Source organism: Brienomyrus brachyistius, unplaced genomic scaffold, assembly GCF_023856365.1.
Source record: "Brienomyrus brachyistius isolate T26 unplaced genomic scaffold, BBRACH_0.4 scaffold36, whole genome shotgun sequence".
In the NCBI taxonomy this organism is placed as follows: domain Eukaryota; kingdom Metazoa; phylum Chordata; class Actinopteri; order Osteoglossiformes; family Mormyridae; genus Brienomyrus; species Brienomyrus brachyistius.
The window spans coordinates 1,402,495-1,419,637 of NW_026042311.1; the positions used below are offsets into that span (position 1 = coordinate 1,402,495).

General features: G+C 46.1%; 1 protein-coding gene across 1 annotated transcript in view; it reads right to left on the bottom strand.

The window, feature by feature from the left end:
• LOC125721930 (protein NLRC5-like) overlaps nt 1-17,143 on the bottom strand; it is a gene marked incomplete at its 3' end in the record, with an annotated part of 510,329 nt that overhangs the window by 443,814 nt on the left and 49,372 nt on the right. The gene's annotated exons all lie outside the window — the stretch shown is intronic.

A 17,143-nucleotide genomic window follows, 5' to 3' on the forward strand; every position in this document is an offset into this window, starting at 1 on the left:
CCATGATCAGAACATAACTGGGAACACCTCTATCTGACTACTTAGGAAAGTCACTGATGATCCCCTCAAGGAGAGGGGAGTACAGAGTCTGCTATGTTCTGGCTGTGAAAACACTGGCAGCAAGTGAATATGTCTATAGTGGATGTCAAAAGTTTACACACCCCTATTATATCTGGAGTCTGACCTACAGCTTATCAAGTAATTTTCTTGAAATAGTTTCCCTTCTTTCCCTTCTGTGGGGGGAAACCGGAGTACCTGGAAAAAACCCCACGACGACATGGGGAGAACATGCAAACTCCACACACATGTGACCCAGGCGGAGACTTGAACCCGGGTCCCAGAGGTGTGAGGCAACAGTGCTAACCACTGCACCAGCATGCCCCCCCCCAACTGACTAGTAACTCTGAATGAAAGGAGGAGATGTAAACATCCCCAGCAGCTAATGCAGGCCTGTCAGGCTGTGTTAGTTCTTGCACCAGCGTGGCTGATGTATGGCTTGGTTAATATTTAAATTGAACAAATTAAAAGTAAAATATAACAAAATATATGGATGCAACACAACGTACAGGAAATCTGTTTGAGGGACCTTAACATACAGACATTTTAAACACTGTGGCCCAGTACAGTGAGAGCTGATTACAGCTGACAGCCGCTGATGTGACACAGGAAGGTGCCCATGCAGCAGGTACCCAAAATAAAGGAGTATTTTATTTGGTGTAATTCCAACTGAGGAAATGTGATATAGCTTCCTCTGCTATGAAACTGTGAAACTGTGGTCCATATATGGCACCAGAGCATATTATTCTATTTTCTGGAGAGAAAAAAAAGCTGAAATTAATACTTGCTTATTGGGAATGAAATGATGTGACTGCAGTGGTTCGCTTATGTGATTTGCCTTGCAGCCATCACATAAGGTATTTGACATCAGTATTTGAACTGTAAAATAGGACTGACCTCAGTATCTCCAGGTTACGGTGTGGAATACCCAGTAATACTGACCTCGGTATCTCCAGTTTACAGTGTGGAATATCCAGTAATACTGACCTCATTATCTCCAATTTACAGCGTGGAATACCCAGTAATACTGACCTCAGTATCTCCAGTTTACAGTGTGGAATACCCAGTAATACTGACCTCAGTATCTCCAGTTTACAGTGTGGAATACCCAGGAAGACTGACCTCAGTATCTCCAGTTTACAGTGTGAATCCCCCAGTGCAGCAGAGAGCAGCTTCACTCCTGAATCCTTCAGGTTATTGTCACTCAGGTCCAGCTCTCTCAGGGGTGAGGAGTTTGATCTGAGAGCTGAAGCCAATGATTCACAGCATTTCTCTGTGAGATTACAGCTTTTCAGCCTGGAAATGAAAACATTTTAAGACACAACCACATACACAGCCTGCAGATTGTTAATAGTCATATGTACTATTAACAATGTATGTTAAAATAATATGTGAAAATTATATGTCAATTCTCCCATAACACAGTCAGACCAATGAAATAGCTTCCATTACAGTTGACAGCCATCCTTCTGCCAGCTGTCCCCAAAGTGACTAGTAAATCTGAATGAAAGGAGGAGATGTGAACATCCCCAGCAGCCAATGCAGGCCTGTCAGGCTGTGTTAGGCCTCCTTACAGACTGGGTGATGCATGGCGTATTTTATGTTAAAACTGAACGTTAAAAGTAAAATAGAACAAAATATATGGATGCAACACAATTTAGAGTAAGTCTGTTTGACAAACCTTAGCACACGAACATTTTCATACTGTGATCCACACAGATCTGTACAGTACAGTGAGAGCTGATTACAGGAGAGATTCATCTCTCATAGCTGACAGGCAGCTGATGTGACACAGGAAGGTGCCCATGCAGCAGGTACCCAAAATAAAAGGACGTATTATTGGGTGAATTATTTTAAAACAGGGTAATGGTATTCTGTGATTCTTTGATATAAAGTGTTGTATAGTATTAAGATATTGGCACAGGCCATGACTGGACAGCTTGCAGTCAGGATCAGCTGATTTACTCACTGAGCCATTCTGTGGAGTGTCAGAAAGCACTGTCCTAGAATCCACAGTGGGGAATACCCAGTAATACTGACCTCAGCATCTGCAGTTTACAGTGTGGAACACCCAGACCAGCAGAGAGCAGCTTCACTCCTGAATCCTGCAGGTTATTGTCAGTCAGGTCCAGCTCACTCGGGTGTGAGGAGTTTGATCTGAGAGCTGAAGCCAGTGCCTCACAACATTTCTCTGTGAGATTACAGCTGTTCATCCTGGAAAATAATACATTTTAAGACACAATACATTGTACTATTAACAATTTATGCAAAATACTATGTTGTCAGCCATCTTTCTGCCAGGTGCCCCCAAACTAACTAGTAAATATGAATAAAAGGAGGAGATGTGAAGATCCCCACCAGCTAATGCAGGCCTGTAAGGCTGTGTTAGGTCTCGTTCCAGCCTGGCTGATATATGGCTTGGTTTATATTTAAATTGAACAAATTACTAAGTTAAAAGCAAAATGAAAGAACATATATGGATGCAACACAAACACAAGGAATTATATTTGAGGGACCTTAACATACAGATATTTTAAAGCCTGTGGTCCACACAGATCTGTACAGAACAGTGAGATCTGATTACAGGAGAGATTCATCTCTCATAGCTGACAGGCGGCTGATGTGACACAGGAAGGTGCCCATGCAGTAGGTACCCAAAATAAAGGGATGTATTATTTGGTGAATTATTTTAAAACAGGGTAGTTTGATTTGTGTTTCTTTGATGTAAAGTGCTTTATAGCATTAAAATATTGGAACAGGCCATGACTGGACAGCTTGCAGTCAGGATCAGCTGACTTAATCGCTGGGCCATTATGTGGAGTGTCAGAAAGCACTGTTCTTAGTAAAGTATTTAGGGTGTGGAGTACCCAGTAATCTCCAGTTTACAGTGTGGAATTAATACCCAATAACACTGACCCCAATATGTCCAGTTTTCAATGTGGAATACCCAGTAATGCTGACCCCAGTATCTCCAGTTTACAGTGTGGAATACCCAGTAATACTGACCTCAGTATCTCCAGTTTACAGTGTGGAATACCCAGTAATACTGACCTCAGTATCCCCAGTTTAGAATGTGGAATACCCAGTAATACTGACCTCAGTATCTTCAGTTTACAGTGTGAATCCCCCAGTCCAGTAGAGAGCAGTTTCACTCCTGAATCCTTCAGGTTATTGTTACTCAGGTCCAGCTCTCTCAGGGGTGAGGAGTTTGATCTGAGAGCTGAAGACAGCATCTCACAGCATTTCTTTGTGAGTTTACAACCATTCAGCCTGAAAAAGGAGCCGAGTTATTATACACACACAGACTGGCATACACTATATGGGCAAAAATATTTGGACACCTGGTCATTACACCTCCAGGAACTTTTATGACATCTCATCCTAAATCCATAGGCATCAATATGGAGTTGGTTCCCCATTTGCAGCTATAACAGCTGCCACTCTTCTGGGGAGAAGGATGCCGCTCCAAACGGTCCTCCCACCACTCTAGACATTGCAGCTATAGTTGCCTGCCGGGACAGTGCTCTCCCCACTAGGGAGCGAACAAGAGGAACTACACAACACAAGATTAGTAGCAGAGCAAACTTTCTCATAGCCTCAGGAAAGGAACCATCCGGGGCTGTATTATTAGGAATAAACGTACAGCACTGATCCCCGAACAGCACACACACTCCCCCTTTTTCTGCCAGGAGCCAATCCAGGGCCATCCTGTTCTGCCAGGTCATCAGACTGGTGGCCTGAAGCTGCTCCCCCAGAGATGCGAGTGCCTCCTGAGTATAGTTGGTAAACCTCTGCTGATTATAGTACAAATAATTTATCCATTCCACATTTTTGTTAAGAGTAGGCCAAATAAAAATTGATTCGAAACCAGCAGCTATCTCACTTCTCGCCTTATATTTCTCTGGAATGCTCCTCGGCTGGCCAATCTCATCTATATATACATTGGGATCAGTCTCGTAATTTGCAACAGATCTGCGGGACCTAGATGGTCGTCTTCTAGAGTATATTTCCACCTGGCTGGCTAACATTACCCTACCGCAGAGGCCTCCCCAATTATAGGGAAGAGTAGGCCTCAATCCGCCCTCCTTACCACACAGCCACCACACATCTGCCAGGGGCACACTCTGGTTTTTAGCGCATCCAGCAGACATGTGATAGTTCTCCATTATGTAATCGGGGACCTTTCACAGTTCCACAGATTCTCCAGAAGATGCCTACCTCCTCTGGCCCATCATTTGTAAAACAGTTATAAATAGGTCCCTTGAAAAAACTCTTCATCATAATATCTTGATGTCACCCTTCCCAGGGCTTAAACTGCCCACAATGCTTTTCCACCCTGTAAGCATATTTAGTTTTTCCCTGATATATCAGACACTGATAGGGGCAGCATGGTATGCGCTCTGACTGATTAGATATGGGTCTGCAGTCTTTCTCAGGAGCCTGCCCCTCCTGACACAGACTCTTCCAGAATCTCATAATCCTCTCCATTTCCCATTCTTCACACCGTTTATTAGTGTATGGGAACGGAACTACCCTAACTGAAGGGTCAGGACCTGCACACAACACACAACCCTCCTGCCCTAATGAAGCGGCGGTTTATTTAGCCCATTTATACCACCAATTTCCAAGCGTACGTTTTGCTAACCCATCCAGGTCTACTTCATCCTGGGTATATTCTACAATTTGCTCACTCTCCTCACTCCCATATCTCCTCCTTATTTCTCTCCGCTTTCGCTCATTGTTATCTGAGAGGTTATTCAACATTAAAGGACCACGCTGAGTCAGTGAAGTCAATTGTCCTGAACTCTCCTGACCTGTGGTCCTGCTGTGCCCCCAAACCTGAAGGGCCTGATATATCATTCTCATCACTAACATCGTCGCTGTCAGCCCTACCAGAACCCACAGCTTCGTGTCCTGTCTGGGGTGGCTGGCCTGCTTGAGACGCTTCCTCTTGACCCTCACTCTGCTCTGAACCTGAAACTGGCTCCACCCCAAGTTGTGGAGCTCCTCTGGGAGCTCCATCAGGGCCATCTGAGTCAAGGGCAGCTGCATCCTCTGTGTCGTTTTCAGTGACTATCTGCCTTTCGTGCAGTACTCTAGTGCAGTGGTTCAAATGGTACCACGTATTACTCCCTTCTACCTGTACTGCTGTTGCTGTGGCTCGTGTCACCTTGAAGGGTCCCTCTCGTCGGGGCTCGTGCCACTTTCGCCGGAACACTCACAGATAGACTTTATCTCCTGGAAAGATGACTGGCTCCTCCCGGTCTGTGTCTTCTTTCTGTGCTTTCTCCTTTTCCTGTTTGGAAATAACTTTGTGTATTTTGGTTAACGTCCTCATTTACAACTTTAATTCATCCCCCAGCTGATCTAGGCTGGGTCCCTTATACGGCCCCCTCCAAGTCGATCCAGGCATTGGTCTCCCTGTCAGCATTTCATGCGGAGACAAATGCGTCACCCTGTGTATTTCCATTCGATACGCCATCAAGGTTGTTGGCAGTGCATCCACCCAGTTCATTTTCGTGGTGCCGCAAATCTTATTCAGCTCCTGCTTAAGTGTGCCATTCACTCTCTCCACCATGCCCTGCGACTGAGGGTGATACACACATCCCAACCTTTGTTTTATTCTCAGCTGTTGAAGCACTAACTTAGTAACTTTCCCCACAAAGGCAGCTCCATTATCAGAGCTTATTTCAGTTGGTATCCCAAACCTCGGAATCACCTCTCTGATTAGGAATTTCACCACTGTCATCGCTCTCATGTCCTTGGACGGTATTGCCTCCACCCATCTGCTGAACCTGTCCACAATCACAAGCATATATCGCTTTCCATATGCTGTTTTTCCCATGTCCACATAGTCCATCACTAGGTGTCTGAACGGTTCTTCAGGCACTGGAATGTGCGCTATTGGGGCCGTGATTGCTTTGCGTACATTGTTCTTAATGCACACGTCACATTCTCACAACCTTGCATCTACCATTGCTTGCATCTGAGGTGCCCAGAAACCTTGTCGTGTCATTTTCCATAACACCTCCTCCCTTGCACAATGGTCAAGACCATGCGCATCCATTATCAAAATGTTCACCAGAGACAGAGGTGCGGCCAAAAGTCCCTCATGGTTGCGATACAGACCATTAGCATCCTTAGAGGCCCCCCTTTTTAGCCAGACAGAGGCCTCATAGGGGCCCACACGCTCCTGCAGGGCCACCAGATCAGAAACAGTAAGGTCCGGCTCTATAGTCACCATAGGCAAAAGATGAGCAGTCCTGACCTGCGCAGCCGCCCTGGCTGCTGCATCAGAGGCCGCATTGCCTCGAATAACAAAATCACGACCTTTGCGGTGGGCTTGACACTTATAATAGCCAAACGCTTAGGATGCATCATTGCATGTAGCAACTCCAAAATCTGATTATAATGCTGAATGGGGGAGCCGTCACTTTTGCGAAGCCCCCTTTGCTTCCAGACTGCTCCAAAGAGATGGCATACATCGTGTGCGTATGCAGAGTCTGTGTAGATTGTAACCGTCTTATGTTATCCTCGCCGGCACGCTGTAGTCAAAGCCTTTATCTCCGCTAATTGAGCGGAACACGGTTGTGCCGCTGGCTCTGAAACGAGAGTGTGAAAATCATCACCCTGAGGCTGAACTACAGCAAACCCAGCCTTCAAGGCATCCCCATCTCTCCAACATGAGCCATCCACAAACAACACCATCTCGCTATTTTCAATGGGAGAACTCTCCAAGTCTGCTCTCAGTTTAGTGTAAACCAAAGACTCTGCCACACACTCATGTGGCTGCCCCTCATCCTCCAGGGGAATGCTGTCTGCAGGGTTTACTGTAGTGCAGCGCTTTATTGTCACATCCGGGTAAGTGAGAAATGCAAAGTACGCTGACTGCCTCGCTGGGGTCAACACAAATTTGCCTTTGTCAATAAGGTCCACCACCTTATGTGAAGTATAAATTGTCACTGGATAGCCCATTGTGATGGCTGTGGCCTTTTCATAGCCTAAATAGGCAGCCACCACTGCCTGGAAACAGGGTGGGTATCCCTGAGCCACATTGTCCAGCTTCATGCTATAGTATGTCAATGGCTGCTTCCATCTGCCTGGACACAAGTCCTGAGTGAGCAGGGCTGTCCCAAAGCCGTCCTTCCTGTTCCTGACATACAGATAAAACGGCTTGGTGTAGACTGGGAGGCCCAGAGCAGGTGCATTCTGTAGCTCCTGCTTGATAGATTCAAATGCTACTGAGGCCTCATTTGTCCAAATTAAGGAGGCCTTCAAATTAGTGTGGCCCTCCTCCTTTATCAGTGCCCGCAACGGTGCCACCTTCACAGCGTAGTCCTCAATCCAGTCCATGCTGAATCCTGTCATCCCTAAAAAAGTCAGCATCTGTAACACAGTCATGGGCTTCGGAGCCTTAGTGATCCCATTTAGCTGTTCTGCTGCTATAGCTTTCCTCCCATGGCTGATCTCACGCCCCAAGTACGTAACCTGCTCTTGGCAGTACTGCAGCTTGGCCTTGGACACCTTATGCCCCCCTTTCGCCAAGACCTTCAGCGAGTCCTGGTGGCAGTCTGCCAGCGTTTCAGCACACAACAATAGATCATCCACATACTGTATCACTGTACTTTTTAAATTCAGTCCATCTAAGTCTGCCTTAAGCACCTGATTAAAAACATGCGGCGAATGCTTAAATCCCTGTGGCATCCTCGTGTAGGTATACTGCTGACCCCTGTAGGTGAAAGCAAACAGAAACTGTGACTGTTCTGCAAGGGGCACACTGAAAAACGCTGAACACAAATCCACAACTGTAAACCATTTTGCATTGGGGGGCACATTTGTCAACAGTGTGTGTGGATTGGGAACGTCTGCTGTCTGATCCTCCACTACCTCATTTACTGCACGCAAATCATGTACCAGCCTCAACTTTTCACCTCCTGCCTTTGGCACAGGCAAGAGGGGGGTGTTGCAGCAGCTAATGGTAGGCACCAACACCCCTGCATCCAGTAATCCCTCTATCGTTTCCCTTATACCTTCCTCGGCCTCAGGTTTCAAGGGATACTGGTTTTTCCAGGGAGGTGTTTAAGATAAATTTCCACTGGGCTAGCTGAATTTACTAGGCCTACATCTGTATCATGAGCAGTCCACACCTCCTCAGGCACTTCTCTTTCCATTTCCTGCCAACATTCCTCTGTACTTTCTTTTGCATCACACTGTACTCCTATCATGCTCCACAGCCACGAATCTCTGTTGTCTAACTTCAAATCACCTACAACCTTTGCACTCCACTGAATCCTTAACATCTTCTCTCCTGCCGCTGCCTGCACCCCTTCACGCACCGTCGGCACCCAAACCACCTGCTTTGCTCGCTGCATCATTTCTCCCAGATCCAGCATGGACTGATTAAAAGCCACCGCTATGTGGGGCTCCGTGTCTGGTATGTTGTACCATTCTCCCATTATTCCCGTTTTCTGTATCAGAATGACTACTCCCTCAGGGCCTAATATTATCCCGTCTGTTATCATGTACATCCTTTCTTTCTCCCGGCCAGGCAGAGACTCTATGAGCTGATCCCACTCACCCTTTATTTCAGGGTCACTGAATTTTCCCCATCGCAACAAACAAATATGTTTGTCCTGTGTCCAATTTAACCTATTGCTATATTGTTCCTGTATAAATGGGCCCAACTGTTCTAAAATTCTCTGCCTAACAAATTCACTGGGGTGTGCTCTGATATTAGTATGGGCATATTTACATTTTTGTCCCCTATCTTAATCTCCACTGGAGCAGATTTTGGAATATGCTGCACTTGTCCCGAGAATCCTATGGTCCTGACCTTCTCAGCGGACCGGGGGATATGACTGGCATCTTTTAGTCCTACACAAGTGTAGGTGGCTCCAGTGTCTATCATCATTGGTATTACTTTGCCATTTATTTGAACCTGCAGCATCGGCTCAGCCTCAGACCCCTTACTCAACATTGGCATCTGAGGTTCCCCTTTAGGATTCTCTGGGCACCCCTAGAATAAACGTCCCTGGGCCCACGGGTTGATCGGCCCCGTGGTCTGTTATTCTGCAACTGCGGATTGCCACCCCTGCCTCTATTTGGCATTGGACCTACAGAGCCTCCTGGATTAACCGGGCCCATAGGGCGTCTCGGGCTCACCCCCTGAAAGGGTAGACTTGGGCAGACTCTAGAGGTGTGTCCGGGCTGGTTACAGTTCCAGCACACCAGCTGAAGTGGCCTGTTCCCTAGTCTTCCCATAGACTGGGATTGTCTAATTTGTGGGAAATCAGGTGCTCTCTGGTCACCCCCCCCCCCACATATCATATCTATTCTCTCTATTCCAATCAGGGACCGAAGACCAATTAGTGTTCTGAGGGGCCCCAGCGACAGGAGACTGTCGGCTGTCCACAGGCTGCCCCCGGGGGCTGGGGTCCGGAGAGACCACTGGTGCCTGGACTTTTTTCTTTTTAGCGGTCAGCTCCTCCAGCTGCATCTGATTCAGTTTCTTTGTCAGCTCCCTCTCACGCTCTTTAGCAGAGTCCTCCTCCTCTCTGTACAAGTCAATAGCGTGAATCAGCTGCTCACGGTACTGCTCCTCAGGCATAATAATAAGTCCCACAACTTGCCTTAGCCTGCTTCTCACTGGCTTAGGGAGCGCGTCCTGCAGTGCCCTCCGGTACAGACCTCTGAATGCCGGATTCTGCAGGTCCTGCTCTGTCTCAGTGCGCCGCTGCTTTTCTTGAGCTTGCAGATAGGCAGCTGGGCTCTCCCCCTCCTTTATGGGCTCCACCTTCATTTCAACCACACTCAGCCGTGGAGGAAACATTAATCGCAGCTGGTGCCAGAGGTTAGCGCGGTAACCGTCAAAGGGACATGCATCATTCACAGGAGTCCCTGTCGCCGCTGCCAGGCCACTGCTTCGCAGCAATCTCTCCATTGCATCCACCCCCAAAGCGCGAGCCATAACTGCCTTTATGTCCCCTATCGCCAGGAGCCGACCCATAGTTTCCTCCTCTAATGCTTTTATCCACTTTCTGGCCCCTTCTGCCGGGACTGGGAGTCTGAGAAGCAGGCCCTCCAGATCCTGTCCTGCCCACGGCACATACTGTGTCTGTGCTCCTTTCACCATTAACGGAAGCATCGGAGTGTACCTGGTGGGGGGCCTTACAGCCCTCCTGCTTCTCACTACTCTATCCTCTACTCCTTCCTCACTTTCTGTTTCTGTCTCCTTCTCCTGAAACTGACTCCATCCTTTAGATGGAGGGTTAGGGGTGTCCAGCAGGTGCATCAGCCCTTCTGCATCACTACCACTTACTCCATACCCCACCTTTTTAGCACTTCCCTTTTTCTCAGACCCACATACCTGGCCTTCTGTTATTAGCTCACTCTCTCGCAGTCCTTCCTCCACGGCCTGCCGCAGCAATGCACTCACTTCCCTGTATCCATCTAAACAACTTGCCGTTCCTTCCTGCTCCCTTCCTGCTTCCTCCGTCTGTGTCACCTCACCTTTGAATTCTACCTTCCCCTCTATTACTGGAAACTGACCCTTGTATGAAGGAGGTGGGGCTTCCACTAACGGGTATTGACTTTGATAAGACGGTGGCCATATTTCTTCCTGCCTCATCTCTTCTTTCTCACTTACTGCCTTTCTCATTGCTTTCTGGTCCCTTCTCCAGGTCTCTCCCTTTACTTTAAACAACCTCAAAACTTCCAGTTCCTTACGCCTTTTCTTTTTACACCTTTCTGTGTTCTTATTAGCCTTATGATACTTTATCAGAGTCTCCATCTCCTCACACACTGCTACACCCCATGTGCCCCCTTTAGGCCACTTAGTTACCAGAGCCTTTGTTCTATTCTCCCACGTTTTAGACATCTTTTCTATCTTTGTTTTAAGCAGGGGGGGCTCCCTCCCCAGCTGCTGTACTGGTGTGTCTGCTGCCTTTACTGGGCCCTTCATTTTACTGTTTTCCTCCACTCTACTGTCACTTGGGCTGTTTTCCTGTCAGATATAAAAATTAACAAATTTCCTCACAGCCAACCCGTGTTCTATTGTTTTCCTTTCTTTTCCTTAATAAGAATTCTCTCCCTGACTGAACCTACTTCATCTTAAAGTGTCACTGACTCTAAATTATTTTCTACTTACTCCTAACGTTGCACCCAATTATCTATGGGTACACATATACCAAAGCTTCCCTTGTGCTAGATCCTCAAAAACTTCCCTTCTCTCTTTTTTATCAGCCTGATTTACGTTTGTCTGTCCACCGTGCACACGAGCCTCCTCACACTTTCTCTGCTAAACTCCCTAATTCCATAGGAAGTCACGAAACCTCTTGTCTATGACCCATTGTTCTCTCACAAAGATGTGCTTTAATACCCTTTATCTCTGAACTTAGTCTCTATAGTCCATAAAATCTTCTAATCGCATTTTATTCAAAAACATTATTTTGACATTTGTCAAAATTCTAAACTCACCTAACTGCACTTCCACTACTATAACAGAATTTCTATAGAAATGCACAAATGCTCTATCCAGTCCTCCTGCTAGATTGATCCATTTTTAATTTTAGTCTCCTAAGCGGTTTTACCTCTGGGGTGCTTATTTCTGCTTCATACACCTTATCACTCTACTTATCTGTCAAAAATATATGTGCTTTTTCTCTGATTCAACCCAAAATTGCATTTATGATCACTTTCCCCACTTCTTCATAACAAAACCAGTCTGATCCAGCAAACCTTTAAAATCCCCACAACTTCTAATGCTTAGGCTCTCTCTGGCCTTATTACTTTACCAATATTTTTATTTGCAACACAACATAACCTTTGTTTAAAACAATTCCTTTGCAAATTAACAATATCTTTGCATCATGACATAACAGCACTTTTCCCCCACAACTTAAAACACACGGGCCCCTCCCTTAGGGCAACCCAACCTTTACTTTATCAGAACAAGGAGACCCCCCTCTCTTAGGGCGATGTCTCTGACTCACACTAATCCAAGAACCTGCAGCACAAACAATGGCCCTCTCTCAGGGCAGTACCTTGTAGGAATTATTAGCTCAGGTAATTTTTTTTATATCTCCACCAATATGTTTTGAAATTAATTAACTTTTAATTAATTATTATTTAATGCTGATTATTAACCAATTGTTATGCCGAATGGTCGGCTCCTCCAAACTCAATTGCGAATCCCCGATATCTGTTAATGTGAGACTTAAATGGGATTCATTAATAACCAGTATCGCTTAATAACCTGGGTTAGTAGGCTCGTCCAGCGAGCTGCGTCAGCAGGTAATGTAAACGATCGGTAGCAAAGCTCCCCTCACGGCCGATGAGAGAGAGTCTCGCAATATTTCAGGCGAGTTTAGAGGTTTCAGAGCGTAGTAGCCAGATCGCACAGAGGCAGGGACTATTGTGAGCACTCAATGACGGAGGCTGAAGTTGTGGCTTCAAGAACGCTGCTTGTTTCACCTTTCTCTCTCCTTTTTCCCCCCTGCTTTGTTCTGAGATGCCAGGTTTTATAGCATAAGGTTCGTGATTAGGAGTGACCAGGAATTCGAGTCCTGGACCAATGGCTGACCATCCATTTGGCGGGCTTTGGAAGGGGATCGGTATCAGTCCTTTTGGGATTTATGACCTGACTGACTTCTCTGGTAATGGTGATTTTCATTAGGCTGGTGTAACTTTTGATATGTCCACTTTTGTGGTAACCATTGACCAGATTTGGAAACTGGAGTGATTTTCCTTCGGTTTGATACCAAACATGCCGTACCAGCCTAGCGGTTCACACCAAATACCATCTGTGATGATTAATTAATGATAACATAATAGCATAATATAAGTAATGTTCTATTACTCACACCAGTATGGGGTATATATGGTATACAGTATAGGTTACACCTCAACAGATGTATACCCTTTATACAGACATTATATGACATTCTCTTGTCATCAGCACATCTTACCCTTAGATAGGCATGGTGAAATACAAAGATCAGATAAGGGTTGCCGAGGAATGTGGCAAAGCAAAAAGGGGGGGGGGAAGGTTTGTCAGACAAAGGAAAAGAATCTTCGAAAGTTAGGGCACACTAAGATCCCTGGTTAGACTATTCAATTTCCAAGATTATTCTGGTATAACATATATGCAGTGGTAGCTATACCTATTTATTTATTCAAATTTATACAAGTGTTTAAGTGTGAGGGGTAAAATAATTGATACTCTGTGAACATGGTTATAAGGGTGGCACACAAAACTGAGACCGTCTAAGGACACACACACAAACATGATTTGCATATTGAGACATGAGCATCATACTACACAGGGTATACAAAACCAAACTTAACAGAAACTTTCTGTAGGGTGCTGGGTGAGTGGTATGTAAGGCAGGATGTCGGGGGATGGGGTTGTGTGCCAAGTCGAGGGGCCCCTGTCCCTGGGGATCCACTCTGCTATCTGTAGGTCATTAAAACTTTGAGCAATAAAAGTTGGAGTGCTGGCCTCCCTGGTTATCTATGTGTGTGGGGTAACAAACCCCCCTTTGGGGCCTAGGCCGATGTGTGCCTTCTCGTACCAGGGTAGGCCTTGTCTCAGGCCACCTGGAATTTAAGCTTTGTGATATGTGCATGTGTGATCCTACAACCTTTAAATCACTTATTAAACCTTCAAGGCCTCTACACCTCACAACAGTATATCAAGCCCTCAGGGTAAACTGTCCCCTTCTTCAAGGGGCTTATCTCTGAGGGAATATCCACATGTAACCCTTCCTTTAGGGATTTCTCTCACATCACACACACACTGGGCCCACTGGACACTGAACAAACAGCTCTCTTATCTTTAGTTCTTTTAATCGGCGAGTACCCTTACCGGGAGGTAAGTTTCAGCCTTTCAGCCTTAGAATAGGGAAATAGAATTACCACCCTAGGTTTCAGCCAGTTTCAGCCTTTTACACATTGTCTAACTAGAAGGTTGATAATATATTTGTCGTTTAACATAGTGATAAAATATACGCAAATAAAAGTGAATATTCATAGATTCAGGACTAACATAAAGTAGATAACACAAACTCTAGACTAACAAAAGGTACAAATACATATTCAGTTGATTACATTGTGCTGATTACATAATAATGTTTACAAGGCTGCCTAGGCACCTGCCCGTTCTGTCCGACGGGGGAGCAACCGGACATTTTACAGTGGGGTGGGGGTGGCAAGGCTGCCTGGGCACCTGCCCGTTCTGTCCGATGGGGGAGCAACCGGACATTTTACAGTGGGGTGGGGGTGGAAAGGCTGCCTGGGCAACTGCCCGTTCCGTCCGACGGGGGCATAACCAGATCTTTTACAGTAGGGTGGGGGTGGTAAGGCTGCCTGGGCACCTACCCTTTCAGTCCGAGGGAGAGCAACCGGACCTTTTACAGTGGACTGGGGGTGGCAAGGCTGCCTGGGCACCTGCCCGTTCTGTCCGATGGGGGAGCAACCGGACATTTTACAGTGGGGTGGGGGTGGCAAGGCTGCCTGGGCACTTGCCTGTTCTGTCCGACGGGGGAGTAACCGGACATTTTACAGTGGGGTGGGGGTGGCAAGGCTGCCTGGGCACCTGCCCGTTCTGTCTGACGGGGGAGAAACCGGACATTTTACAGTGGGGTGGGGGTGGCAAGGCTGCCTGGGCACCTGCCCGTTCTGTCTGACGGGGGAGAAACCGGACATTTTACAGTGGGGTGGGGGTGGAAAGGCTGCCTGGGCAACTGCCCGTTCCGTCCGACGGGGGCATAACCAGATCTTTTACAGTAGGGTGGGGGTGGTAAGGCTGCCTGGGCACCTGCCCTTTCAGTCCGAGGGAGAGCAACCGGACCTTTTACAGTGGGGTGGGGGTGGCAAGGCTGCCTGGGCACCTGCCCGTTTTATTCGACGGGGGAGACTACACCGGCGGGTTTAATCGTTTAACAAAACAAACTTCATTATATATTGAAATATATAAATAATAATTTTATTTACTTTAATCCACTGAACCTGGAAATAATTATATTTTCCAGTTTTTTTTTCGGTCTGTTATGTCTCCAGTTAAATGATTATTATATACATTGATTGAGTGTCATTGTGTTAGTTATGTTCAGCTGCAGTAATACAGTGAATTTAACTTAATCCAGCAGACTGTGGTTTCATTATGTCAGTCAGTTATGCTTTGGGTGACGCTGAAGCAGGACATTAATAGGACAGAACAGAAAGCCTTTATTGTCACTGTACTTGGAGGAAATACAGTAAATAGACATAAACATATAAAATGTACATATACAGGAGAGAGGGAAAGCCCCCCCCCCCCAATCAGGATTACATTTAATTACATTTTAGTCAGAGAGAAATGTAAAATATTTTTTTCATGGTTATCCAGCTCACTGAACACAGTCATTTATAAGAACATAAGAACTATACAAACGAGAGGAGGCCATTCGGCCCATCAAGCTCGCTTGGGGAGAACTAAACTAATAGCTCAGAGTCGTTAAAATCTTATCTAGCTCTGATTTAAAGGAACCCAAGGATTCAGCTTGCACTACATTATCAGGAAGGCTATTCCATACTCTGACTACACGCTGTGTAAAGAAGTGCTTCCTTAAATCCAGCTTGAAATGTTCTCCCGCTAATTTCCACCTATGGCCACGAGTTCGTGTATTTGAACTAATGCTGAAGTAACTATTTGGTTGAACAGCATCCAAACCTGTTAGAATCTTATATACCTGGATCATGTCCCCCCTCAGTCTCCTTTGCTTGAGACTGAACAGATTTAGCTCAAGTAACCTTTCCTCGTATGACATTCCTCTAAGACCAGGAATCATTTTTGTGGCCCTACGCTGCACCTTTTCTAAGGCCACAATGTCCTTTTTAAGCTATGGTGACCAAACCTGTACACAATATTCTAGATGGTCTCACCAAGGAATTGTATAATCTTAGCATTACCTCCCTTGACTTATACTCCACACACCTTGAGATATACCCCAACATCCTATTGGCCTTTTTTATTGCTTCCCCACACTGGCGAGAATGGGACATGGAAGCATCAACATACACACCAAGGTCTTTTTCATGATCAGCTACCTTTATTTCAGTGGGACCCATAAAATACCTGTACTTTATATTTCTGCTTCCTACATGGAGTACCTTACATTTGTCTACGTTAAATTTCATCTGCCAGGTATCGGCCCAATCACTAATTAAATCAAGATCCCACTGTAGCTGCTGAGCCGCTAATTCAGTATCTGCTACACCACCCACCTTGGTGTCATCTGCAAATTTCACCAGTTTACTGTATATATTGGTATCCATATAATTTATGTAAATTAGGAACAATAGTGGTCCTAAAATCGAACCCTGCGGTACCCCACTATGGACGCAGGCCCACTGTGACATTGTGCCTCTTATGACTACTCGCTGTTTCCTATCTGTTAACCAGTTATCAATCCAGGTCGCTACGGTACCTAAAATACCTGTCGCTTTGAGTTTAAGTAGGAGCCTCTTGTGGGGGTATTTGTCAAACATACATTTCAGAGTAAAAAGGATTATAAAGGTTAAAAAGCAGAGATTTACCTTTTTGCCAGGAGAACCAGCAACACGTCACAGTGACACTGAGGAGTTTCTATTAACAAAAAACCCTGGATAGAGAGACTCAGTGAATGAGGAGGTAAATCTGTGCAGGGGGGTCAGTCCATCAGGGGAGACTCTGTAGAAGGACAGAGCACCAGCCCCCCAGTCCAGATACACTCCTATTCTGCGGGAGCCTGAGGGCTGTATGGGTATGAGAGTCTTTTTATTATTGTGCCGGACAGAGTAACTGTCAGTATTACAGCGCAGACACCCTGACTTGTCATTGAATCCAAGCCAACAGTCCCTCCTTCCTTTCCTCCTGATCCCTTTATAAGTCACTCCTATCCAGGATCCATCTCCATCCCACTCAGCCTCCCAGTAACAGCGGCCAGTCAGACTCTCTCTGCACAGAACTTGGGGGCACCAGTCAAATCTCTCTGGATGATCAGGATATGGCTGCTGCTTTGCCCCACACTCATGTGTCACCTTCCTGTTCCCCCCTGACAGAGACAGG